General features: G+C 44.3%; 1 long non-coding RNA gene and 1 pseudogene across 1 annotated transcript; both read left to right on the forward strand.

Annotated features, from left to right (window-relative positions):
- Positions 1 to 1099: 1099 nt before the first annotated feature.
- LOC131402308 (uncharacterized) lies at positions 1100 to 3958 on the forward strand. Its single transcript, XR_009218515.1, has 4 exons — positions 1100 to 1134; positions 2754 to 2822; positions 3247 to 3321; positions 3916 to 3958. It is a non-coding gene; the product is annotated as an uncharacterized LOC131402308 (long non-coding RNA).
- A 13034-nt stretch (positions 3959 to 16992) lies between these two features.
- On the forward strand, positions 16993 to 17539 carry LOC131402310 (methyl-CpG-binding domain protein 3-like 2B; annotated as a pseudogene).
- The last annotated feature ends 8931 nt before the right edge of the window (positions 17540 to 26470 follow it).

The following is a 26470-nucleotide window of genomic DNA, read 5'->3' on the forward strand; positions in this document are numbered from 1 at the left end:
CCCACTTTAACAGAGTGGTCGAATGTATCATCACCACCTGCACTGGGGACCCGAGCATGACGGCCCAGGACAGGGCCAGGGTGGTGGAGCTCTGGATCCAGGTGGCCAAGGTAAGATGTGGGAGCCCTGGGAGCCCCTCTCTGGAGTCGGGGGAACTGCCCCTTCTCCTTTCTCAGCTCTCATGTTTGAAGTCCGTGGTCTGAGCCTTTGCACAATCCTTAGGCACCTCCTGCCAGGCCTCGATGACCTGACTCCTGGTCCCAGTGGTGGGAAGCTCACCTCTTCCTGGGCTCCTTTCTTGGCTTGAGCTGAAATCGTCCTCCTTGGAAGTATTCCTCATCAGGTTCCAGCTGTGCCTTTCCCGGGGTCCCTGAGCCGCTGTCTCATCCAGGACAGGAGACGTCAATGAGGGGACAGAAGCCAGAGGAAGCAGGGCTCCAGCTCCCCCTCACAGCTCATTCTCTTCCCTTCCCCAGGAATGCCACGGCCTGAGGAACCTTTCCTCTCTCCATGCGATCCTCTGGGCTCTGGAGGGCCCCTCCATTCAACGTTTAAAAGAGACGTGGAGACAGGTGTCCAGGTGGGTAGGCCTCTCTCCATGCGAGCACCACCTGGGTGGACCAGACACCCCCACAGGGCTGGCATTGCCCTTCAGTCAATTGGGACCTCCTGGGAGACAGCCAACCCTGGGGATAGGGTCTGACCTGGTTGGCAGGCTTGAAGTCTTTCTGAAAACTTAGGCCAGTGGTTCTGCTTCAGGAATCAGTTTCCCTAAGTGACAGATCATGGCTTGAACCAAATTGAAAATTTTCAAGTGTTTGCAGCAACAGAACTCTCTGTCCACGTGGAATTAAGACTGTTTAAAACACATCTGCTGAGAAAATAAGAGAATGGAGGCCCCAGGTGACAACAGGAGAGCCCCCTCCCCAGTCCCAGACACCTCAGGGCTCAGACGACACAGTGAAAATGCTCATCCAGGCTGTCTGGATCTTCTGGGTTTTCAAACAAAAGGGATTTACCCTCAAACCACTCCACAGTGTTTCTTTCCTTTTTTCCCTCCTCAGGAAGAGCTGTCAAATACTGAAAAAGATCATCCAAACATGCCACCGGGAGAGCAGAAAGCTTCTCAAGGAGGTGAGTGGAGGCTGGAGATCTGGAAGGACGGGAGGTGAGGTGGGGAGGGACCAGGCAGCATGTGCTTTGGTAAGTTTTTTACTTAAGATTCCCCGAGAAATAACGGTCTGTCTTGTCCAGCTGGACAGGAAGCGGGGGGTGTGAGCTGCAGGGGCAGGTGGGGACTGTTTGGGGCAGGAGGCCTTGGTCACGGGATACAGTGGTGTCGCCTGGACTGTTCCAAGAGGTGAGGAGCTGGCAGAATGAGCAGGTGTCTGGCTTCCATGCGGACCCATCAGCTGGCCCTCATCATCCTCCAGGCTGGGGGGTGGATGGAGTGGGTGGGGGTTCCTTTCTTCCTAAAGCAGCCCAGTCTGTCCTCAGGAAGCCAGGCCCCTGCTGCTCCTTCTGTCTTCACTGCACCTCACAGGGGAGGGCATTCTGCCTGTCCCAGGGATGGGCACTGTGAAGTCACACAGACCTTGTGGACACAGGGGCTGCACAGCCTTGGGCCAAATGGTGGATCTGGGACAGAACTGTGTGCTCTCTGGGACTGTGCACTCTAGCCCGATAGTGGTCACTGCTGACAAACCAGTGAGTCTCTCCCGGTGCCTTGTCGACAAGGATACGCCCCAGATGGCAATGAGAATTATCGAGGAACCTACAGATTCTTAATGGACCTTCCTGACAGATTCTTAATGGCCTCCATCGAGGCCCTGGCAGGAGGGGCCTAAGGATTGTGCAAAGGCTTAGACCACAGACTTCAAACATGAGAGCTGAGAAAGGAGAAGGGACATTAGAAGTTTCCAAGTGAAAAAGGATGCAAATGTCACCATTACACAGTGCCGTGGTCAGCCCCTACACTGTCACTCAGATGTGGCACACGGGGGTCCCCTTCCTGAGTGAGTGAAGGAGGAGTTCTGTGCAGGGACAATCCTGAGGGGATCCTAGGGAGCTGAGGACTTTGGCATGGCCTCAGATCCAGCCTGGTGTCAGAGAATCCCAGGGGCCTGGAAAACACAGAAGCCACTTGCATGGGACCCCGAGACACCTTGTGCCTCTCCATCCATGGCTCAGGTTGACTGAGGGCCTCAACACACCCCGAGAGTCCATAGGACAGGACATTGGTCCGAAGTGTGTCTGGAGGAGGAGTGAGGGCCGGGGGCCACGGCCTCTGGCTGGGAGGGGGAGCGGTCTCCTCTGTGGGCCCCTGAAGAGTCACTGCCCCTCTGTGGGCCTCGGTCTCCTCATCTGGGAAATAGAGGGAGATGATATGTGGTGCAGGCCTCACAGGGGTGATGAGGTACAAGGGGGAGAGGAATGTGCAGGAGCTTTGTGCTCCTCCTCCTCGAGGGGGGAGGGGACAGCACTGGTGACAGTCAGATGACACTGAGTCCTCAGGGGACCCTGGGAGGCATGGGGAGTCCTCCTCACACTTTCCTGATGAGGAGAGAGGCTTAGGGGCCTGGGCAGGCCTGAGGGCACAGAGGAGGGAGTGTTGGAGCTGGGAGTGATCTAGAATCAGGGCACCCTGGAATGGGAGCAGCCATAGACACCAGATGTCCAGGGTCCAAGATCAGGGGCCTGGGAGACATGGCGAAGGGAACATGGCCTCCCTGAGCCTGTCCTTGATCCTGCAGGAGGTGATATCTGTGAGGGCCACCCTGCAGATGGACCCCCAGGGAGCCCAGGAGAGACAGCAGCAGCAGGTGAGGTGGCCTGAGGGGGAGGATCCAGGTGTCAGAGGAGGGGTCACTCACCTCACGGCTGGAGGCCTCCCTAAGAGATGGGTCCCTCCTCCTTCAGCCCAGCTCCAGGAGCCCAAGAGCCTGAAAGGCCTGCCCTGGAAGTGACCAGGAGGAGGCCTGGAAGGGCTGGGCCCAGGATGGGTTAGTGTGGGGAGGAGCAGGGACCACATACCCTGGGATTTGCCAAAAGCCACCCCTGGGAGGTGACTGGGGAAGTTGGGTGGTCCTGGAGGGGGTAACTGGGGGGAGGCCGCTGAGGGTCCTAAGCTGTTCTCTGTGGGAGTCTGTGGTGGGCAGGAGGCTGGGGTGAAGGGATTTGGGGGAGGGTCGATGGGGGCACCTGAGAGGTGGGACTCATCTCACCACTCCCACCCTGATTTCAAAGGGTGTCGTCCCCTTCCTGGGCACGTTCCTCTATCACCTGAAGCTGCTGGACATTGGGATGGAGGATGATCTGGAAGTGAGTGAGCCCGGAGGTGGGGCCAGGGAGCAGGATCCTGAGGTTTGGGAGGCGAGAGCCCTGCACTGGGAACTGAGCTCTCAGTACCTGGCAAACCTCCTCTCATGAGAGCACCATGGCCACCCCTGGGAGTTGGGGAGTCAGGCCCATCTTAGCAATGCATGAATAGACGCTCCGCATAAGCCCCCCACCAGTCTACCTGGGCTGGTGAAGCTCATAGCTGCCTGCCTGCAGAGCTGCAGGAGGCTGTGTCTGAGATGGATTCAGCCTCCCCCTCGGGCCCTGCCCCTGGGGGAGTGCCATCAGCCCCTGCAAGTGAGGAAGCACTTCTGTGTTCCAGCTGTCCCTTCCTCCCTGAGGCCTCAGTCTCCCCATCTGTCATCAGAGAGGGTGTGCTACATAAGGTCTCTGGCCTCAGCTCCCCTGTCCCTCATGCTCTGGATCCCAGAGACTGGCCCAATGTCAAGTTCTCTTTGTGGAAGGTCTGCCCTCTGCTGGGCCCTGACATTCCTCCAGCCTGAGAAGGGGTGTGATGGGGGTTGGTTCTGGGCTTAGGGGGCTGTTTCTGATGGACATTGGCTGTCTCCCTTCCAGGGAAATCGGGTCAACTTCCAGAAATGGTGTGAGGTGAGCAGCTGTGGGCAGGGTGGGGAAGTGGAAATCACAGACTTCTCCTGGCAAGACTTTCTCTGGCCTCATCCCTTGGGTCTTACATTTATTGGGAGAGTCAGATCCACAAAGCTGGGCATCCCATCACGTTGGCGGGTGCTGGAGGGGCTGGCATCAAGGACACCTTCCTGGATGAGGAACTAATTCAAGCCAACTGTGAGGACAGGCAAGTCCTGAATGGAGTGGGAAGGAAGGAGGGTTCCCGAGTGAGCACAGACCCCAGACCAGATCTTCACTCCGCACAAGTCCCTGGCAGCGTTCCCCACCCAAGCCCTGTCTGCATCCTGTCCTTCCTCCCAGAAATACACACTCATCTGGAGGATCCAGCTGCTCCAGCAGGCTGCAAATGCATATGACCTGGAGCCCGACGAGCGATTTGTGGCCTGGTTCCAGGCCATGGAGCCAATCAGTGTCCATGAGAGGTGAGGGGGACAGGAGTTGGGTGAGGGCAGGGCAGACTCTCTCTGATGGCAGCTCCAGAGCCTGTGGCCTGGCTCGCTGATCAGCCACGGAACTCGTTGCATGGTGACCCATGGGGCACTGGGACTCATCTGCTGGCACGTTCTGGGAGGGGCACCTGAGGTGTGGCTCCTGGTAGCTCACAGGCCACTCTGTCCTGTAGCTACTGGGTCTCCTGCCAGCTGGAGCCTGCACACCAGAAGGCGAGCAAAATGCGGCTCTTCAGGAGTAAGAGGAACCGGACATCCTCCAGTTCAGGGCCGAGTGAGTGTTGGGACCAGGAGCGACTGAATCCAGGGGCTCAGTACAGCTTCGGGCTAAGCATGGGCCTGGATCCCAGCTCCACTGCTGAGCAGACCTGGGACAGGCCGCTCCCCTCTCCTCTCTGGGACTCAGTTGCATCCTCTGAAATGGGTGATGCTAAATGATGCCTCCTGCATCAGGGACAAACGGGGTGCTGTTGATGGACTGAGCACTCGGCACAGAGTTAGGCTCAGAGTGCAGGGGTGCAGGGAGGTGTGCCATGAATCTCAGGGAGGGACCCCAAAATAGTCTGTTTCTTCTCTTCAGCCACCACGCCCTTGGCGATGAGCCGTCACACTCTGGAGACCACAAGTGCAGCTCCTCCTGACCAGCAGTGACACTGGCGCCCTCGTGGTGCACTGGGCCAGCTCTTCCCACCCTGAGTGAACGATGACATCCTAAGACTTTCCCTGGTTTTCCCTAAAGCCCCAGAGGGAGGGCACCACCTCTTCCAACTCCCTGACATCTCCACCCCTGCGACCGTTAACCCATTGGGGAGGAGTGATATTATTTCTCTAATAGTAAATGGTAGGTTTGACTCTTACGTTATATCCTGTTTCTGTCGCAGCCTGGGTGTTGTGGTGTGGTTCTTTCACTTCTTATGCTCATGTAAAAGAGACACAGAATCTTATTTTCCTCCTTGAATTAAGAACTTGTGTATGGTCACATCTTATTGTATGTGGGAGAAGGGAGGAGGGCCTGCCTCCTCCCTGGCCACATGAATGACACCCTCAAGTCCCCCTTCCTCAGAGGACAGGTGCATTTCTGTGTGGTTCACCTGGGCCAGGAGCAGAGACAGCCCCTCAGATCTCCCTGGATGTCGAGGTTGGAGGGACATTCCCAGGCAGAGCAATAACCACTGAAATGTGGGTGTCTTTCAAATAGCACTTACCAGGACCATGTCCTTCCCCAGGATAGTGGCTGTCTTTCTACAGCTTATCAGGAAGAAGGAATGTTTTTTGCTTCTCTTGTTGATGTTTCTTTGATCAGATATTGTAAATTGCCGTTTTCTAGCCAGTCTCTGGATTTGCATCAACACTAAATGAGGAAAAATGTAAAATGATAAAAGTTTGCATGTGGAACAGACAAGGCCAGAGGAACACCATGTGCAGATGGACTAAGGGCCAACAGGACATCCCCATCAGGCCGCCTCTAGTCCTCCCTGTTCACCCTTCGCCAAGATTGGAAACCTGGGATCCTGGCCCATGCCCTAGGAAGTCCTTTTCCCGCTTGTTTCATATCCAGAGGGAAAGATTCATGATGCAGCTTTTAAAGCTACAACAGGACTTTGTTCCATAAACCTCACTGCTCCTTGTGAACTAGGATTTCCAGCATCCCCGCACTTCCTTGTATGATTCTTTTTTGACAGAAATTCCCTAGAAGGCCCCCAGCCTCTCTGTCAGGTACATCGTGGCCATTTCTCCCTGGCTGGGCCTGATGGATCAGTGGTGAGCTCTGGTTTGCCAGGACAATAGACCTTAATCCTGTCCACTGAATGACCCACACCATCCCTTGCTGCCCTGGGTGATATCTGGGCCCATGTGGTTCTGAGGTCCATGGTCTTAGACAATCACTAGTTTACACACTCAGTCGTGTTGTTACTGACTTGTCCCAAAGTGGCAGCTGGGCCTGAGCGAATAGAGCACTTAGTCCCTGGGACTGCTGTGTTCTTTTCCCCAGTCTGTGCTGAGGATATGTGGATTTGTGTTACAGGGATGTGAAACTTTCCTGTTGGGAGTTTTGAAAGATGAGGCAGGAGAGGATCAGGTATAGAAGTGGGTCTAGCAGGGGAATGCCACCAATCTTAGACACCACAGACACAACAGACACCACCTTAACAATTAAAATACTGACATGCTCCCCACGTGGGTGGTGAACAGACACTGCTCAGAGCTCATGCTGAGAATCCACCCGACGACTCGGAGCTAAAGTCTTAGCACCTGGCATTTTGAACATCATGCCCTGGAAATACCCTGTAAGACAAGGGCCATTGTCTTGAATTCCTTGGTACTTCTTCCCCCTCCTTTCTGAAGGCTGCAAGTGTCACCCACGGATGCCTTTTCAGTTCAGCCTGAAGCAGAGTAGAAATCCTGGTTCCCACAGCCCAGGTCCTTCCTTTCAGGACACTGCCATCCAGGAAAGAAAGAATTCACACATCAGTGTAGACACACAAACACACACACTCATATCCCACCCAAATCCCAAGATGCATGAACTACTAAGAGATTAAAAGTGACTTCAGAAACAGATCAACCAATTGCAAAAGAAGGGTTTCATGAAGATCCAGACTCAAATAAAATGTAAAACCAGGAAATAACCTTGACAAAACTGGGAGACTTGGGATACTGACTGGACAGTTGATTATCCGAATGACATTTTTATTTTTGTGTGTGATAATATTATTGTGTTTGTGTTCCAAAATCCCTCATCTGTAAGAGAAACGGAAATATTTACAGCTGAAATGATGTGCTCTCAGCCATCTCTTCTGGTTAATTCTTGGGGACTTGGTGTGAGGATAAACAAAGCCAGATGGTATACGAGTTGACAATCTTTAAAGCAAGTAACAGGTTCACAGAGATTGAGTTTTCTCTATTCTGAGATTTAGAGATTTTTGAAAACCTTCAGAACACAATTTTGATAAATGTAGTATACTTGCTGTTCATATTACAATGTTACAAATTAAAACATCACAAATTTAAAGCAATGCTTCTCCTTCCTGACCTAAGGAAGCTCTCTCTCAGTCTGGCTTCTGTGAATGACCTGATGATCCCACCAGTTATTCACTTATCACGTGTTTGTTGAGTAATTCCTTTGTGCTCTGTGTTGTGTGCAAGGCGAACACATTTCCACGACTCTGGATCTCGTGTGGGAAGGAAGGCAATGAGCCTGCTGCAAGCTTCTCTTAAGTGGAGAATAATGCCCCCAGGGGGTGTGCTCATTTTTAAGATTCCAAAATCAAAGCTACACAAGTTTGCCAGGTAACAGATAAGAGATACTTAATTCATGATATTGAAATCACCTATGTCTGAATTACCATGTGACAATGAAGAGAAGATTGATGGATTTTATGTTATAATTAGATGCATAATCATAGTGCTGGCCCCTGGCCAGGTGGTTAAGTTTGGCATGTTCTGCTTTGGTGTCCCAGGTTCAGTTACCAGGCACGGACCTACAATAATCATTAGCAGCCATGCCGTGACGGTGACGCACATACAAAGTAGAGGAAGATTGGCAACAAATGTTAGCTCACGATGAATCTTCCTCAGCAGAAAAAAAAAAATGCAAAATCACAATAAAAATTTATGGAATCGGATTTAATATAAATTAACAGACAAATCTTGTTCAAGTAGGTATCATCTCTTCATTGAGTGTAAGTTCTAGAAAATACAAATGTAACTTCAATACACTAATTCCTCAGCTTCAATTCTCCTATCAATTTTAATATAAAAAGGAGAAAACTCATGGTAAATAAAAATTGAGGTTTACCATGAAAGGTCAAGATCATGATGGATGTTACAAAGAGATGCTGTGAGAGTCAAGCCTGTCTCATGGGGAATTTCTCAACCACATCACTCTCTTTTTCTTAGGTACCGATGTTGCCTTCCTCACTGTGTTTTCAGGATGCCTTTCTTGGCTCCTTGCTCTCTCTGGCTCCCTGGCAATCTCGTCTGTCCTCGAGGCCACAGTCAGTCTCTCCCATGCTTTTCTTCACTTTCTGTGTCTGTCTCCTGATATCTCTAGAAGATGCCCATTGCCTGCAGAGGGGCTGTGAGTGGCCCAGACCCATCCCTGGACTCATCTCTGCCCAATATGGACAGTGGCCCGGGTGGGCTCAGGGCTGGTGTGCAGATCCCTCGGCCCCAGCATGGTCCAGAGATTCACATGGACCAGCCTGTGCGACTGTTTCAAAGGTATTTGCGACTCCGAAGAACGTAAGAGTTCTCCTTCACTGCTGCAGGCCTGGAGTCCCTGCAGTCCACTGTATCCACAGACTTGCTGCGGCTTCTCCAAGATCTCCTCCCACTGACTGCACCTGACCTCACTGCCAGGATGGGAAGTTAGTCCAGTAACTGGCCTCTGGAATATGCAGCTACTTAGGATTCAGGGTGCGTAGAACTTTAGTTTTCTGATTGGGTTTAGTTTCATGGTCTTACTGTTTCCACTATGAAGTCTGGGCATATTTTTTGAGCTTTCTCTTTCAGAACTTTGAACAAAATGTATGATGAAGACTACCAACCAAAGAGAACGTTCTCAGCTCACGTGGATATTCCACCCTCCTTCTCTCCCTGGACACATGTGTCTCAAATCGCACGGTGCATCACAATTATTGGAGGGTTTTTAAAACTCAGAGTGCTGGACCTCAACCCAAGTAGGTCTGGGGAAGAAATGGAGAATTTTCACTTCTAAGAGGTGATGTTGATGCTGCTGGTACAGGGACCACACGTGGAGAACAGGATTCAGTGACACCATCAAGCTGATGTGAGACAAGGACAGAAAGCTCAAGGTCGTTATCCAGTGTCAAATCCAGACCAACTTTCCTCCGCCATCTTGCTTCAGGACGTTCCTCTCCTCCTCTCTCTCTCATGGTCAAATACACACATGCCGGTGCTCCACAGCCCACTGTTATTGGGACACAGAGTTCCAAGGAATCCATAGCTCCTTTATGGCCTCATCTCTAATGAAATTATTCACTATTCCATCCTTAGTCATTCACTTCCACACCCTGATCCTATCTTCACCCAAAATTCTCCTGCTCCCAAATCAGTAACTCAGAAACACGATATTCCCACCACAAATTTCCATATTTCCAATTTTGACACAAAGAACTCCCGTCTAAGTAACCATTCTTCGAGAAAGTATATTACTCCAGTAAGCATATCTTCACAACCCTCTTGCTTCTCTTCTCCTACTCCTCTCTATTAATCCTGCATTCCACAGTCCATCATTTCAATCACCCCCTGACCATACTCACAGATTCCTTATTGCCATTATATCTGCATTGCAAGCCTCCCACTTCAGATGATTTCAAATACCTGCCATGCCATGTTGACACTTGCACTGAAGAGAGAATGCACCAGGAGCCTGTGGATCCCAACAGAGAATCACAGCAACCAATGGACCTCTATGCATTTCTCTAATGCTTTCTGAATTCTCTGCTCATTTCTTTCCATTTCTTGAGTTCCATAAATCTCTATTCCAACCTCCTCCATTTTTCACAGATAAATTGTTAACCATCAAACAAGAACTATTTGACTCTCTAGCCATCAGATCTATAAATATTCCTCATAAGGAATTCATTTATCACACCTTTTCTGTTGTTATATCCAAAGAAATTTCTTTCTTGCAGAAACCACTCTGATTTTTATCTCATTCTTCAATTTCAATTACATTATGCCCTCCACATTTGTTGTACTTTCCATCACTTCCCTACTGGAACCATCTCTTAGGTTTCAAATATGCACAAATCTCTACCATCTACAAAACAATCTCTCAGCCAGCATTCCCAATAGTCCTCACCCTCCACGCCCCTCCTCTCCTCCTCCTGCCAGGGATCCGTTGTGAAAAGTTCACATATATCCCCATGCCTGTGTTTGCACAGTGCCCACTCAAGCCCATCCCCATTCTGTGGATGCTTCTCTTGCTAACCTCACAAGCCACGTCTCTTACCAATCCACCAGGGACTTGTCATGATTTGTCTGACATGCTCTGCAGTAGCATGTGACCTTGTGGACTTCAACGTCATTTTAAAAGCCTATTTGTCCTTGGGATCCACGACCTTACACTGTCCTGCTCTTGCCTGTCTGAACTTCCTGAGCCACTTTCTGGCTTCTCTTTATGACCACCCCACAATGACTGATGCTTCCTGGGAGTCAGCCCTGCTCTGACACCTCTTCCCCATCTGCACCCTCCTTCTGGGGAAACTCCATACATTTCCCTTGCCTCAAATACCACTAATGAGCCAAATATGCCCAAAGATCAGCAGAGACCTAACTCTCACCTCCAGACCCATTTATCTACCTGCCCACTCACCACATCAGTGATGATTCAACTCACAATGACCAGGTCCCAAGTCGAGCAAACCACTTCCCCAAATTATTTGCTTCTCTCTCAGGGTTTCCAAACTCACTTGTTTGTGCTAATAATGTGTCTAGCCCTGGGTGTCGCTCTGGACACCCTGCCACCCCACATTCACGTATCAATGAACCATCCATCCACTCTCCTGAATCTACCTACAGGTTATCCACTTCTGATTTATTTCCAATCACCTTTCACATCTCATAAAATATATCATTTCCACAGAGTGAACTCTCCTGCACTAGGAACCTAAATTACAAAACTCCATTTTTCCTCTTTGTTGATTTTTTTCTATTTTAGTTACATGTGCAATATTATCTATTTCTTTCAAGATTTAGTTCTTTCTCACTAAACTGGATACTCCCTAAAGACAAGACTAATGTGGATTTTCCAAATTTTCCCACAATAGTGTTCACAATGGCTTTGCACACATAAAGGGCTCACATATATTATGTGTACAATATATATTTGATATTTATATACATATAAAATAGAAACATTGAAACTTTATTTCCTGAAATATTTTAAATCCATCCACTTAACTACTCTTATGCAAAGATACCACCTTTAGAGTGGTACACTGCAATACATTAGCAAGAATAGTTTAAGATTCCAAATCCTTTCTCCTCGTAATCCAATCATGAGATTCTAGTCACAGTGATCTGTTTAAAATGCAAAAGTGATCAGTTCATCTTAACTTTTAAATCCCCTATTTCTGTCTTCAGCACATATTTCTCCTGTTGTCTTATCATAATTATTACTACTACAGTTTCCATTCCCTGATATGTTCCAGTTTGGAGGGAAAACTATGTGGTCGTTCGATTTTTAGAACACTTACTACATACAAAGCTCTGGTAGAAAACCCGTGATCTACAAAATAACTAAACAGACTGACTGCTCCTGTTTGATTTAGTCTTAGTGGGAGGAAAGAGGTGATAAACAGCAAAGGATGTATAACGTGCCATGTAGAAATCACTGCTGTGATGAACAATAAGGCAGAGGGTGAGAGTTTGAGCTTTAGCACATTCTCAAATTACTTGTGTATGTGTGTGTGTGTGTGTGTGCGCACATGCTCATGCCTGCTGCCTGGATGGGATGACCTGCTTCCTCCTGTGGGGTTGGGGAGCCTCCTATGCCTTGGGAAATTTCCTCCATGTGCACTTAATATGCACTTTGTCATCCATGTGTATTAGTCAGGATTCTCTAGAGAAATAGAACCATAGAATATATATAAACTTATAGAAGTGGAGATTTATTGTAGGAATTGGCTCACAAGGTTATGGAGGTTGAGAAGTCCCACAATATGCCATCTGCAAGCTGGAGAACAAGAAAAACCAGTGATATAATTTAGTCAAAGTCTGAAGGGCTGACAACCAGGACCTCTGATGTCCAAGTGCAGAAAAAGATGGACATCCCAGGTCTGGAGGAGACAGTGTATTCAGCCTTTCTTTCCTTTTTGTTCTATTGAGCCCTCAACAGATTAGATGATGCCCACTTACACTACTGAGGGTGGCTTTGTTTACATAGACTATGGAATCAAATGCTAATCTCTTCCAGAAACATCCTCACAGACACACCCAGAAATAATGCTTCACAGTCTATATGGGCACTCCTGAGGCCAGTCAAGCTGACTCCTAAAATTAACCATCACATCATGGCTTTATCCAACCAAGACGAACAGAGATATCACAATGTGACCTATGTCATTTCAATTTTCCAGAACACATGTTAAAGAAAGTAAATACAAACAGATGAAACTGGATTTTATAACATTTTTATTTAACCCAAGAAATCTAAATATTATCATTTCAAAAGGTAGTCCACATCAGTACAAAGAACAAGATACTCAGGTTTTCTGCTCCCTTGGTCTTACTGGTAAATTTTAATGAATACTGGCTCCTCATATAACTTAATATCATCCAATTTATGATTTTCTCTCATCTATTTTAGCTTTATTGTATCAAAAGGAAATCATTTTTTCCTTATTGTCAAACTGCTCTGCTATCTCTTTTATAAAAAAGTAAAGCTATATATTGTGTTTATGTTAGAAATGAAATTAAGTATTTAAGTAATAAAGAAGGAATTGATTCCAGCAAAGGCTCGTGTACTAAAACGGAAGACAGTTCAAGAGCAAATCTTCCAAGAAAACCACTGGGTCAATGACATTGGAAAATTCAGGGTAGAATCAGAATACACAAGGGATGTGATTAAAAGGGGAGTAGTGAGAATGTGGAGAGGAATTGATATCAGAAGTGAAAATACACAAGCATGTTTCAAGTTGATGAAAGACATCAATCCACAGATTCAATTAATTCAACATTCCCTAAGCAGAGTGCATACACAGAAAATATTAATGAACTAAACTATGGTCTAAAAACCAAAGTTAACGTAAAGGATTTTAAGGACTATAGATGCCAAATAAGCAAGAAAAAGGCCAATTGGTGATTTCTAACCATAAATAAAATAAAATGGACATCAACAGAGCAGCATTTTTAAAATGCTAAAAGAAATCTCATGTCAAACCAGAATTCTACACCCAGCAGCAACAGTGCCCCAAATAAAGATGTCCTAGAAAAACTTAAAGTGAAACTTTTCATTGTTAGCAGCCTTGAATTAGACAAAATACTGGAGTGAGTTATCACATCCAAAGGAATATAATCTCAGGTTGAAAACCAGGAATGGAGGAAGGACTGAAGAGGAAAGGAAAGGATAATTTATAAATAAATATAAATGAATTTTATTTTGTGAAGTAATTCTAGAAATCTCTCATGGAGATTAAAATATATGTAGAATAAAATGTATGAAAACAGTAATACAAACGTCAGGAAGCTTAAAAATAGAATTGAAAGTGTTGAAGGTATTAGCATTTGGGGGAGGGGGTAAAAGTAATTATTCATATTAGACTGTATTAAGGATTCAGGATTTAGCCATTAGTGCAATTAAACACAGATTTCTATATGATTCCAACTAATAAGTTTATAGAGGAAATAATGGAATAATAAGAGAGTTAAATCAACATCAGTGAAGTAAAGAGAGTAAAGGAACATTAATTATTCAGGTCAAAGGGAAGGGAAAGAGTAAGACGGTTGAAATAATTACAAGTTTACTGGAAATTACATGAGATGTAAATGCACAAAATACTAATTTCTTGTTAATGGCTGTGTGATATATTCTAGAGACTTGTTAATAAATATTTTGGACATTCTTTTATTGATAAACGTTTACACAGTCTCTATTTTTCCCTATTCAAATATAAGTTGTATGGACATTTTTGTACATATAAACTTTCATTCCTATTTTTACAGAAAATATCAATAGTGGAAGAAAAAGGAAATATTAAAATGTTGATAGAAACTGCAAATACCACCTCCCCACACAACTGTATGAAATTTTTTCGTCTACCAACAGTATCTGACAGTGTCAATAACCCCACATTTTTGTGTTTAGGTATAAAGCTTTAGGAATCGCTCAAATTCCATTGATAAGAAACAGGAAGTCTCCTCTTGATTATCCACTGATTGGATTATCCACTCCCTCCCTCCATAAAAGGGGAATCAGAGGCAGAACTCACTGTATTTTCCAGCAATCCAGGGGCTGTCTGCACATCAGGAGTGGGGTCAGCAGGACAACTCTGCAGCCATGGAGGAACCTGCATCAGGCTATTTTCCAAGCCAGCCTGTTCTGGTGAGTGTGGAATCCATATGCACAGCAAGAGTGTCCATTTGTACACTTGGTCCTTCTGTGAAACCTCTTTAAGTGAGCAGGCAGTAGCTGTTAAAACAAGAAGATACCTTATTGAAAGTTGTTTCCCAGGTGTCAATGTTTGTTAAGTAATGTTCAAGTTATTGTACTTTTTTCTATGTGAAGTTTTCTGGGATAATAGGCTAGAGGGTTTTGTTTTATTTTTAACCAACAACATCACTAGGAAGTGGTGTAGTATTCGGCCCTGCACTGTTTAAGTTGTTCCCCTCTCTGGAAAATTCTTTACCCACAATGCGCTTGGTCTTTTTGAAGAAAAATTCAGTTCTGTGCTCAAATATCACCTCATCAGTTAGTCCTTCCCTAATCTCTTCATCATCAATAATTACGTAGTTAATTTCTTTCTCCCTTCATCCGTCCTTGCCACTTTTCCTCTATCTCTCCCTCTTTCTCTGTCTCTGTCTTGGCCTTACTGTTTATCACAGCACTTAATTATACCTAACACTATAATAGAGATTCCTCAGTCTGTTTATTAACTCTTTCCTCTCACCAAGATTAAAATAAAGAGGGGCACTGACTTTGCTAAGTTCTGGATCACAGGTTTTAGTACATAACTTGGCATACAATAGGTGCTCAATAAATGGGAGGATCAACTAATTTTCCCTCGAAACTGGGACATGCTGGGGAACGAAAGGGGTGGTATTAATAATTATGGCAGGACAACAGGATTGAAGTGAGGTTTATGGTTTCACTTTTAAAAAAATATCGTCTGAAGACAGAAATGAGAGATTTAAAAGGAAAAGTGCATTGACTAGATTTACACTTTAAACAGATTATTATGACTATAATCTTATAATGGATTACAGAGAAAGGATTTGAAATCTTAGTGATAATTTATTGTAGTATACCACAAAACAGATTATATCATTGTATAATTGTGGTTGAGTGAATTTCTTTGAAAAATTTAGTTCTTTTTGGAATTTGAATAATTTCTTTCAATAAATATATCTAAGCACCTTCGATGGGCAAAGAAATGACTGAATATGGCAGCATAAAACATTAAAGCCCACATTAGTCTTCTCTTCATGGAGTATCCAATTTAGTGAGAAAAACACTATGAAATAAATAGATAATACTATACACATACAATTAAAAATTGAAAAAAATTAACACAGAGAAAATGTGATATTAATTTTGATGGCTGGATCAGGAAAGGTCACTCTGTGGAAATGGTATTTGGTAGGGAATCTGAAAGGTGCTAAAGAATTATTCACAAGTTGAGAATCTTTAGGTGGATTCAGGAGGGTGGATGGATGGTTCACTGATGAACGAGTGTGGGGTGGCAGGGTGTCCAGAATGACACTCAGGGGTAGACAGGATATTAGTACCAACAAGGGAGTTTAGGGGACCCTGAGATATGGGTGATTATTTGGAGAACTGGCTGTTTCAACTTGGGACCTACTCACTGTGAGCTGAGTCGTCGAGTTGTCACTGATGTGGTGAGTGGGCAGATGGGTATTTGGATCTGAGGGTGAAGTCAGATCTTGCTGACTCAATGGGCATTTCTAGTTCATCAATGGTATCTGAAGCCAGGGAAATGGATGGGATGGCCTAGAAGAGGGTGTGGATGTGTAACAAACGTGGGAGCAGGATTGACTTCTAAGAAGCATCAATTGTTCTGTTAAGCCAGATAGTGGAGCTGAGAGTAACAGGGAGGAGTAGGAGGAGAGAGGAAGAGTCAGGGGAGGAAAAATGGTTATTTACAGTGGATGCAACTGTGTGATGGGAATATGGTCTGTGTGAGTTATTTATGTACGAACAGGAGAATATTTGAGTGAAGATGGGATGTGGGAGTGCAAGTGAAGTGAGCACCTAAGTGTTGAGAGGTAATATGATTTCATTGGAGATGAGGCATTAAAGGAGCTAGGAAAATGAGGTGATTGTGTCCTAAAGCAGAGTAAAAGAGAGACACTGAAAACCTAAATCTTGGGATACAAAGATACCTGTGATCTGTGGATCCACATGATGGTGGGTCAAGGGGTACCAGCATTTGTTTAGTTGACTGTGACAAGGATGGGAAGGGGGGACATCCTCAGAGGACGGTAGAGGGAAACGGTCTGGAGGTGGCACTGGATAATGATCAGAGCTTTCTGTCCTTGACTCATATCAGCTTGATGTCCCAGGATCTACTTTTCAATGTGAGGGGCCTGTGCCAGCAGCATCAGCATCATCCGGGAACACCTAGACGTGCACGTTCTTGGCCCCACCCTGGACCTACTTGGGTTGAGGTCCAGAAATCTGAATTTTAACAACCCTCCAGATGATTGTGATGCACAGGCCAATCTGAAACACATTTCCCCAGGGAGAGAGGAGGGTGGAAGATCCAAATGAGCTGAGAGTGTTCTTCATTTTATTCAAATTGCACATTTCATTTTGTTTTCAAAGGGGAAGCTCAAAAGAAATAGGATGCCCCAGACTTCAGAGAAGAAAAGATAAGTCCATTTAACTAAGACCAAGCAGAGACATCGGGAAAGGTCTGCACTTCCTACAAGACTCACCAGCTGCATTTTCCAGAGGCCTGTCACAAGGATACCTTCCCACCCTGGCAACGAAGTCAGGTATAGTCAACGGGAAGAGACCTTGCAGAAGCCCCAGCAACTCTGTGCACACAGGAGACTACAGGGACTCCAGGCCTGCAGCAGTGAAGGAGAACTTTTAAGTACTTTCGATATCACAAATACCTTAAAAATAATTGCACCTCCTAGTCCAGGTGAATCCCTGGGCTGTGTTGGTGCTGGGTCTCTACACACCAGCCCCGAGCCCACCGCTGCACAGTCTTCAGACGGGGCAGAGATGATCCCAGGAGCGCGTATCTGTCTCTCACAGCCACTCTGCAGACAGCCGGTAACTTATGGAGACATCTGCAGACAGAGTCTGAAAGTGAAAAAAGCAAGGGTGAGGCCCTGAGGGCAGACAGGTTTGCCAGGGAGGCAGAGAGAGCAAGGAGCCAAGAAGGATGTTTTGAGACCTGATGGAAAACAGGAGAAGGTCCTGCTGAAGAAGTCGAGTGGTGTGGCCCTGGGGAAGCGGTTCCCCATGAGCAGCCCTCAGTTTCACTCCCTCATTTAATGTTACTCCTGCTTCTTCTGGACTATTATGCTTGGTTATGTTAAAATTATACATTCTTAAACTCTTGAGAGACAAAAATGAAGAGTAGATGGTCTTGGGGGGGAGAGGGAGGGTTTCGTGTGACAAGAAAGAAGATCTGTTTGTCCTGGTACACTGCAATTTCTGTTTACCATGATTTTTATTCACTTTTATATTAAATTCTTCCGAGGTAATTTAGCCTAAGGTATTATTTAGTATTTTTAGTATAATATTTTCTTATAATTCTTATACTCAGGAAAGGATGATACCCACTGAAAACAGCTCATTTTTTAATGTTAAATTAATTTGATTCCATAAAAATCTTATTTTATTAAGCTTGCTTTATATCTCATTCTAACATAAGTTGCATGCTTTTTTTTTTTATTTTTGCCAAATGCTAATTCAGACATGAGACATTTTTACTCACCCCCAGCGGCTTCCCCACGGGCTGGGTCCGCGGGCTCAGCGCGGCTCAGAGGCTGCACCCCCGGGGTCAGTCCCCGCGCGGACACCGGCGCCAGACTCCACGCGGCCATCACGTCCGGAGGACGCAGCCGCGGGGACACGCGCGTCCTCGTCGTGGGCGGAGGACACGCCGCTGTCCGGCCAGAGCGCCCCGCGCCGTGGGCAGCGGCGGGGCCGGAGGAGCGGGGAGGAGGGCAGCGGGGACCGCGTCCACGACCCTCCGTGGGGGCGCTCGGGGCGGCTCGGGCGCGTCGAAGGCTCCGGGCTCCACGTCCCCGGCCCCATGCAGCGCAGTCGCCTTCATTCTCCGCCGTCCTCGCCTCCGCTTCCTTCTGAGGCGCCAACCGCCTGTTCTCGCTTCACTGCCCACGACCTGTCAGCTCTTCCCAGCGGCCCCTGGGCTCGGCTCTCTCCGCCGCCTCTCGCCGCTTTTCGGCTGTGCTCGGCTCCCCCCGCCAAACCTCGGGTCCTTCCGCCCGACCTCGGCCGTTGCCTCACATCTTCGTCTCTTTACGCCCGTCCTCGGTTGCCTCCGCGTGTCTCGCCGCTCCTCGGCTCAGTGGTTCCCTTCGGCTCTCTCCGCCTGGTTTCGGATGACGGTTGCTGTCTGAGGTCCTGTTGCCTTTAGCTTTGGAGGGAACTGGTGGTCCCTTGCTAGGGCTTCTGTCACCTCTACTGTTGGATGCAGATTGTGAGTATCACTTGCTGGGGCTCCATAAACTCTAATCTTGGGAGGTGCACTGGGGGATCTCTTGCAGTGGCTTCCCATCATCTGTAATTTTGGGGGATTAGTTCATTGTGTTTTTAAAAGCATATTATTTGGAGAAAGTTTAGACTTACACAAAAGTTGTAAAACTATACAGGGTTCTTTTATACAGTCAATATTCATTATATTTACTTACATTTTTTTACTGCTGATAATTATCGCTAACGTTATGTGTCTCCACATGGAATTCTTTTGTTTCAGCCTGAAGAGCTTTCTTTAGTGTTTCTTGAAGTACAGTTCCATTTTTAATGAATTTTTTCAGCTTTTGTTTTTTTAAACCCCCTTTGAAAAACATCTTTAATTAGTCTGCATTTTTGAAGAATATTTTTCTTAGGTCTCGGAATCTTAGATTGGTAGGGTTTTTTTCTTTTTCCATGAAACACTTTAGATGTCAGATGTCATTCGTTGTTTTCTTCTTTTTTTTTTTTTAAGGTGAATGCTTTATTTATTTTTTTGTGTGTGTGAGGAAGATCAGCCCTGAGCTAACATCCATGCCAATCCTCCTCTTTTTGCTGAGGAAGACTGGCCCTGGGCTAACATATGTGCCCATCTTCCTCCACTTTATGTGGGACGGCACCACAGCATGGCTTGACAAGTGGTGCATCGGTGCGCGCCCGGGTTCCGAACCTGGGCCGCCAGCAGCGGAGCGCGGGTACTTATCTGCTATGCCACGGGGCCAGCCGCTCATCGTCGTCTTGTTCTATAGTTTCTTTTGAAAAGTTATGGGTCTTATTGTTGCTCTTTTGAACGCAATGTGTCCTTTTTCTTTGGTTGTTTTAAAGATTTGCAGTTTGTCTTTCATTGTCTACAATTGTCCATGTTTCCTCCCTTTTCTTCATAGTTATTGTGAAGTGCTTGTCTGCTAACTCCAATCTCTGCATTGTCTCTGGGTCTGCTTCTATTGATTTATATATTCATAATAGAGAAGGTTTTCCTGCTGCTCTGCATGTCTAGTAACCTTTTATTGTATGCTGGGTCTTGTGCACAATACCTCGTAGAGACTCTTAATCGTGTTACATTCCTCTAAAGATTAGGTTTTGTCATGGCAGGCAGTTGTAGTACTAATGGATCACCTAGAACCTATGATGGCTGGGTTTTAGCCTCTAAAAAGACAGATTTATTTCAGTTTTGCAAAGGGTGTAGTCCTTACTCTTAGTGTGACATTTCTAGGGTCATAATGGGAACCTAGGGTTTTTTATCAAGGTCATTCCACTCCAGATGAATCCGAAAACCAAGCTCCAACTCCTGGGATGTGTGACCTCTGAAATTTCTGGACAATATTCAGTTTCCATTGGTTTTTCTCTTCTATATCCCCTAGAGTCTTTCCCTTTATATATACAGCTTAGGTGTTATTCAGGGACCTGAGGGGGATTCTTAGGCAGAATTTGTGGGCTGCCTCTTTGTGAATTTTATTTTCTCTTGGAATATGCTTCAGAGGTGTTTCAGGATCAGGTTGTATTTTACCTACCCCAGGCCTGGCATCAGCCATTTCTCGAAAGAGCCCTGGTTCCTTCTTTTTCTGTTTTCTTTAGAAGAGTACTTTAGAAACCAAGATTTGGGTGAGTTATAGGTGTTCTCATTGCTACTGGAGTGTCATTGCTCCTAGGCCTTCTGAGCCGATAGGCCTTGGAAATATATGAATGTATACTATCCTCTACATACACACATTGTCTATCTATGTCTAGCTATATCTATCTATCTATCTATCTCTATCTATCTATCTATCTATCTATCTATCTATCTATCTATCTATCTATCTCTATCTATCTATCTATCTATCTCTATCTATCTATCTATCTATCTATCTATCTATCTATCTATCTATCTGTCTGTCTATCTTTCCTTCCTTCTATCCATCCATCCATCCATCCATTCATCAAAAGCATGAATTCATACTGATGCTTCCAATTTTAATCCAGCACCCAGTGTTCATTCTAGTCTTCTCTCTTCCCTTGTTTGTAACAGGTTTCTTTCACAGTGAGAAACTGGCTCTCATGATCTACAATATATTAACTTAGCTGTTCAGCCCTAGTACATAAATAAAGTAGTTTAAGAATTGCTAACACATACCCTTCTGAGAAACAAATTTATGAACTAGACTCCAGGATTTCTGGTCAGTTCTTTTTGTATCCAGCCTTACAGTATCTGTTCTTAACACAGTTTTCCAAAGTAAATTTCATTTCCTTCTCATACCCTTCATTATGGTTATTTCCTTTGTAATACAATTAGGTTCATTTTATATAGCTTCTATTCCATTTTACATTCCCTCCACTAGCTGGTGGATTAAATTTTTTTTTTAACCTACAGTAATATCCACTCTGTGATGTACAATTCTATGGGTTTTGGCAAATGCATAGAGTTGTGTATGCATCTACACCATCATGACTGAGCATGATACACACGTGAACACATTCATGATAGAACAATTCCATCATTCCAAAATTCTATTGTGCTGCCCCTTTGTAGTCATCCTGCTCTCTTACTCCTTATCCCAGGAAACCATTGATTAATTGTCCTTCCCTACTGTTTTGCTTTTTCTCAGATGTCATACAATGGAATCATACAATAAAATGCCTTTAGTCTCTGGCTTCTTTCACTTAGCAAAATGATTCTAATTTAAATTGAGGTATAAGTTACATGCAGTGCAACATACAGACCTAACATGTAAAATTCAATGCATTCGACAAACGCATATACCTGTGTAACCTACACTCCTATTAAGATGTAGAACACTCTCCTCATCCCATGAAGTCCCTTCATGTCCTCTCAGCCAGTCCCTGCTTCTGCACCACCTCTCGCCACAACCTGCGCTTAGATGCAACTGCTATTCTGTTTTTTTTCCTATCACAAATTATTTTTTGCCTGTTATTGAAATTCGTACAATATTTGCTCTTTTTGTGTGTGGCTTATTTTGGTCGCTATAATCCTACAATGAACTTTAATTAATTCATAATAAAAGATGATAGATAATGTTTACTATGTAACAGGGTGCCTCATAAGTGCTTTACATATATTAACTGATTGAATCCCTAATACAAGTCTACAGAGTAGGCACTCTCATTGTTCTCGTTTTACTGATGAAGAAACCTTGGCACAATAAGTTTGTCACTGGCTTGAGGTAACCATGTCTAAAGGAGAGAACTGAGACTGGACAGAACAAGAGACTGAACTGCAGTAGGTTAAAAATGGAGACAACAGTTGATCCCATAGAGAGCATCAAGTGTGTCTCAAATTGAGGCAAAGGAAGTAGGCCATTGTACCCCCCACATGAACCAGTCATTGGAAATGGGCTGCCATTGGGAGTGGTCATAATCTTAGGTGTGGCACTTTCCTTTGGCCCAAGGAAATTCCCAGACAGGGTGGCAGCACGAGCCCTTAAAACACTTCTGGCAGCTACAAGAGTGAATGACTTAGTCCCAAAAGAAGAATCTTGGAAATATATCACTGTCTCCATGATGGTCCATCACTTATGCCCCTCAGATGCACTTGCTTCTTAAAGCCAGTACACGCAGTGTTCTGGTTGGTCATGCTGACTGGGGAAACTTACAAGACGAAGATCAGTGGGACAAATTACAGGCAGCTCTCAATAGCAGCTTTTGTTGGTGCTGCAGTTGATACTTACCATCCCACTCCTCCTACTCTCCCATTTAGATTGACAAGCACCTCTGCTGGTCTAGGTGGTTTACCTGGAGGGGTGATCCAGATGCTCATCCCTGAGGTGTCTGAGCACCTGGTCACCATGCCCTTCTCAGGATACAGCTGCTGCACTAATTTATCAACAAAATTGGGGTAAGACTATCAAAAGATATCCCGGTGGTCCACCTGAATGCCCAATGGCTTCTCTGTCCTGACTGTATATCAGAAGGCCCATGTCCTCTGGAAGAATTACCCATGCCAGAAGCCATGATGGCTTCTTTCCTTGTGCTGGCATCACAGAAGTCATAACATTCAATGGGATTCATCCTTTGTCTCCTGGTAGAAGTGTCCACCCTATAGGAACCAGGACCTTTATGTTAATTATCGTTTGCACTTTCCTCCCAAGAACGCCATAACCCATCTTACATGAAGAACACTTGTGGAGGCAACTATTTTAGACTACACATGGGAGTATCAATGCTTTGAGAGCACTCAGGATGGTACACTAGCTGATACAATTCCTGGGCAGGGATATAACCTTCAACCCAGGTGACTGACAGGAGTATATTCTCAGAAACAAAAGGAGTGAACAATTCTGGATATCTTCCATTTGCCACAGCAAATCCACTTTCTTTCTCTTGCTGTACCCAGGCAGGTTAATCAAGATGATCTACATCAATGGGCTTCCTTGTCTCCTGGCTTTTGGCTGGATTTGGCCAATGGGGTATTAGCAAATGACGTGAGCAAAGGCTTGAAAAACATTTGCTCATTGTTGGTACTTATCCTTCTCTGGCTGCCCCTGGGAAACCTGTGGCCGTCAATATGTAAATGAGTCTAGATAGATTGCACATCTCCATCAGTACAAGTGACTTCAAGTCAACCATCAGATATGTGAGTAAGGTCATCCTAGACCGTCCAATCCCAGCTGAGCCACCAATAGATCCAGATCAAAATAACTGCCCAGATAATCCACAGAATATTGAGAAAAAATAAATTATTTTTATTTTTATTTTAAGCCACCAAATTTTAAGGCAATTTGTTATACAGCTGAAGCTAACTGATACATGATACTATTATTTAAATATGTCCTTTCATTATATGTTTAAATACCACAGATTTCTATTTCTTTATCCAATATTTTAGGCTGGAATAGTCCTCTCAAGATTCAGATTCTAAAAGAAAATCTGAGACCATATCATCTTTCATTGTACTTTCTCTCATCCTTCTTTTCAACCAGACATTTTTAACCATATATATTAAGAATAACTGTACTAATTCTGAGACATTGGATATTCTCCTGTGTTGTCATCCACCACTGTTTTGCACTGGGGATTTTTACTTTTAATTTTAGCCCCATAATCCATTTGGAGTGATTTACTTGTGAATAATGTTAGTTTACGGCCCAGTGTTTCATTTTGAAAGTGGATATCTTATTGTCTTTAAAACAACTACTGTACCATTTTGAAAGCTGGTTTTAAGTACATTTATTCTGAATAATGCTTGGAAAACTGAATTCTTTGAAACACTAATTCTTTTCTTTCATAAATATAGTTTGTCTCTCCATTTAATTAGAGCCTTATGTCATTTGGTATATCTTTATAATATTCTTCGTATAACTTATATACTTCTTCGTATAACTTATATAACTTATAACTTCATATTGAATAGATCCAATTATTTTAAATGCTTATTTTAAATAATTCATTGCTCCAAAAGCTAGAAAAATTATTTACATGTTTAAACTAGTTGTTGCTAATATAACAGTAGTTTTGATTTTCCATATAGTTATCTAGTATTGTTTCACATTACTCAACTTAATTACTAGTTCTAAATTTTATGTTATTTCCCACTAAAATATTAGATTTTTCTCTTCTTCTCTAATATTATTTACCTCTTATTCTTTCTATTCTCATTTTTCCATGACTGGGCTCTCCAGTGCCACACTGAATCACAATAATGTTTGCCAGTAACATTTTCCTCATCTTAAGCATAATGTAAACATCAGATAAATTCCTTGTCAGGGCAGAGCAGACATCTAAGAGAGGGAAAGTAAAAATGTGAAGAGGAATCATTTCTGCCTAGAAGTCAACAGACTTCTCTCTCTTGGCTACTTGTTGCTAAGACATGACAATGTGGTCAGCTGAGAATTATAGAATCCTACCCTAGTCTCAAGAATTAATCATGGGCAAATCTCTTGACCTCTTTAGACCTCAGTTTCTTCATCTGTAATATAAAGAGTTTGAAAAGTGTTTGAAAAGTGTTTTTGAGTTCTAAAGTTCTATAATTTCAAGGTACCCTTTACCCAGATGCACTTGGCAAAACCAGAATGAATTTTTAGTGATCTTCTTCTCCATCAACATTATTATCCACATTATCACTTAGAGACACAGTAAGTGTCTCCTTTTGCATGACACTGATCAAATTAAGTTCCATTTCAGATCACTGCTTATAAGGATAGCAAATCGATAGCTAATTGTTTAGAGAGAAGTATAGTGTTGGCACCTGCTGGAACCAGCAGACCGTAGGCTAAAAGGTCTTTCTTTTGTAGTGAGACTGTGCAAACATTCCCTAATGAGACACAACACAATTCTTGTGTACTTAGCAGGAAATAAAAGGGAGCTTTGAATCCAAGGTTATGAGCAAATAAGAACATGAGTTTTCAAAGTTAACTAATGATGCCATTTGCCCAGAATGGGGCTGTTCTCTGGTGTATAAAGAGCAGATGTACTTAAGGCCATTTTCATTCCTTCAACAAATATTAACTCATTGCCTACCACTTGCTGCAAGACAGCAGTGATCTACACTAAGAGCATTTATTCTAGTGGGGTGACACAGACCATGAACAAAAGAGACATTTGAGGTGATCACTAAAGTTACATATGCATCAATCTTCTTTCATTTTGGACTATTTTCACCCATTTCCTCTTTTCAAGCTTCTCCAGTGCTCTAAGCATGGACTTGAAAATCTAGAAAGCATGAAAACAAAATTCCTTCTTACATCACCACTCTTTCAAAGACATAGTGTTTATCATCTGAGCGTAAGCACGTCACAGAATGTATTATATGGTTGCTATGGTTGAGATTATGAGCAGACATAAAAGATGTCTCTAATACTAGGTTCCTGTGGATCAACACTATTTCATCACTTTCTTGAGAGGAAAGATGATGCTATGAAGGGAAAACAAAACATTACATGGAATTCACACTCAAAAATATGTTTCCATCCTAGTTGTGTTATTTAATGTGGAGTGACCTTGGGCAAGGCAGTTACTCCTTCAGAGACAGCAGTAATAACACCCTGAAAAGCATTCTATAAGAATTAAATGAAACAATGTATCAGAAAGTGTTCTGTAAATTGCAAAGCAATTACAGCCAGATTACAGGCCAGCCAGCAAAGCAATTTACTTCATCTTATTTTTCTCCTAATAATATTTTCCTCTACAATCTTTTTTTATGCTACACAATCTTTCTAAACTTAGTTTTATCATTTATTCAACAATAATAATATATCAAAAATGGTTGTATATTGGAAATTTCATATGATTCAACTTAATTAATAGGCGATCACAACAGTAAGTTTTATTATAATTATAGTGAAAATTTTCATGTTGCCTTATCATGTGCCAGGCATGTTCTAGGCACCTGACATGTATTCACTCATTTAATCCTCACAACAATGTTTGGAGCACACAATATTAACTCCCATTTTACCTACGAGGAATGTTAGAGGTTATGTAATTGTCCAAGGTCACAGAGCTGGTACTCAGGCAATCTACCTCCAAAATCTATTTTAGGAATTCACTAAAGGGTGTGGACCTCTCTTACATGCTGAAAGAACCCCCCTGGTGTCTGGTTGGTGAACGGACCAGAGAGGACTAAGTGAGGAAGCACGTGGCTACTGAAATGATCCAGGCAAGCAATTCTGAACTC

The sequence above is a fragment of the Diceros bicornis genome, assembly GCF_020826845.1.
Source record: "Diceros bicornis minor isolate mBicDic1 chromosome 6 unlocalized genomic scaffold, mDicBic1.mat.cur SUPER_6_unloc_1, whole genome shotgun sequence".
Lineage (NCBI taxonomy): Eukaryota > Metazoa > Chordata > Mammalia > Perissodactyla > Rhinocerotidae > Diceros > Diceros bicornis.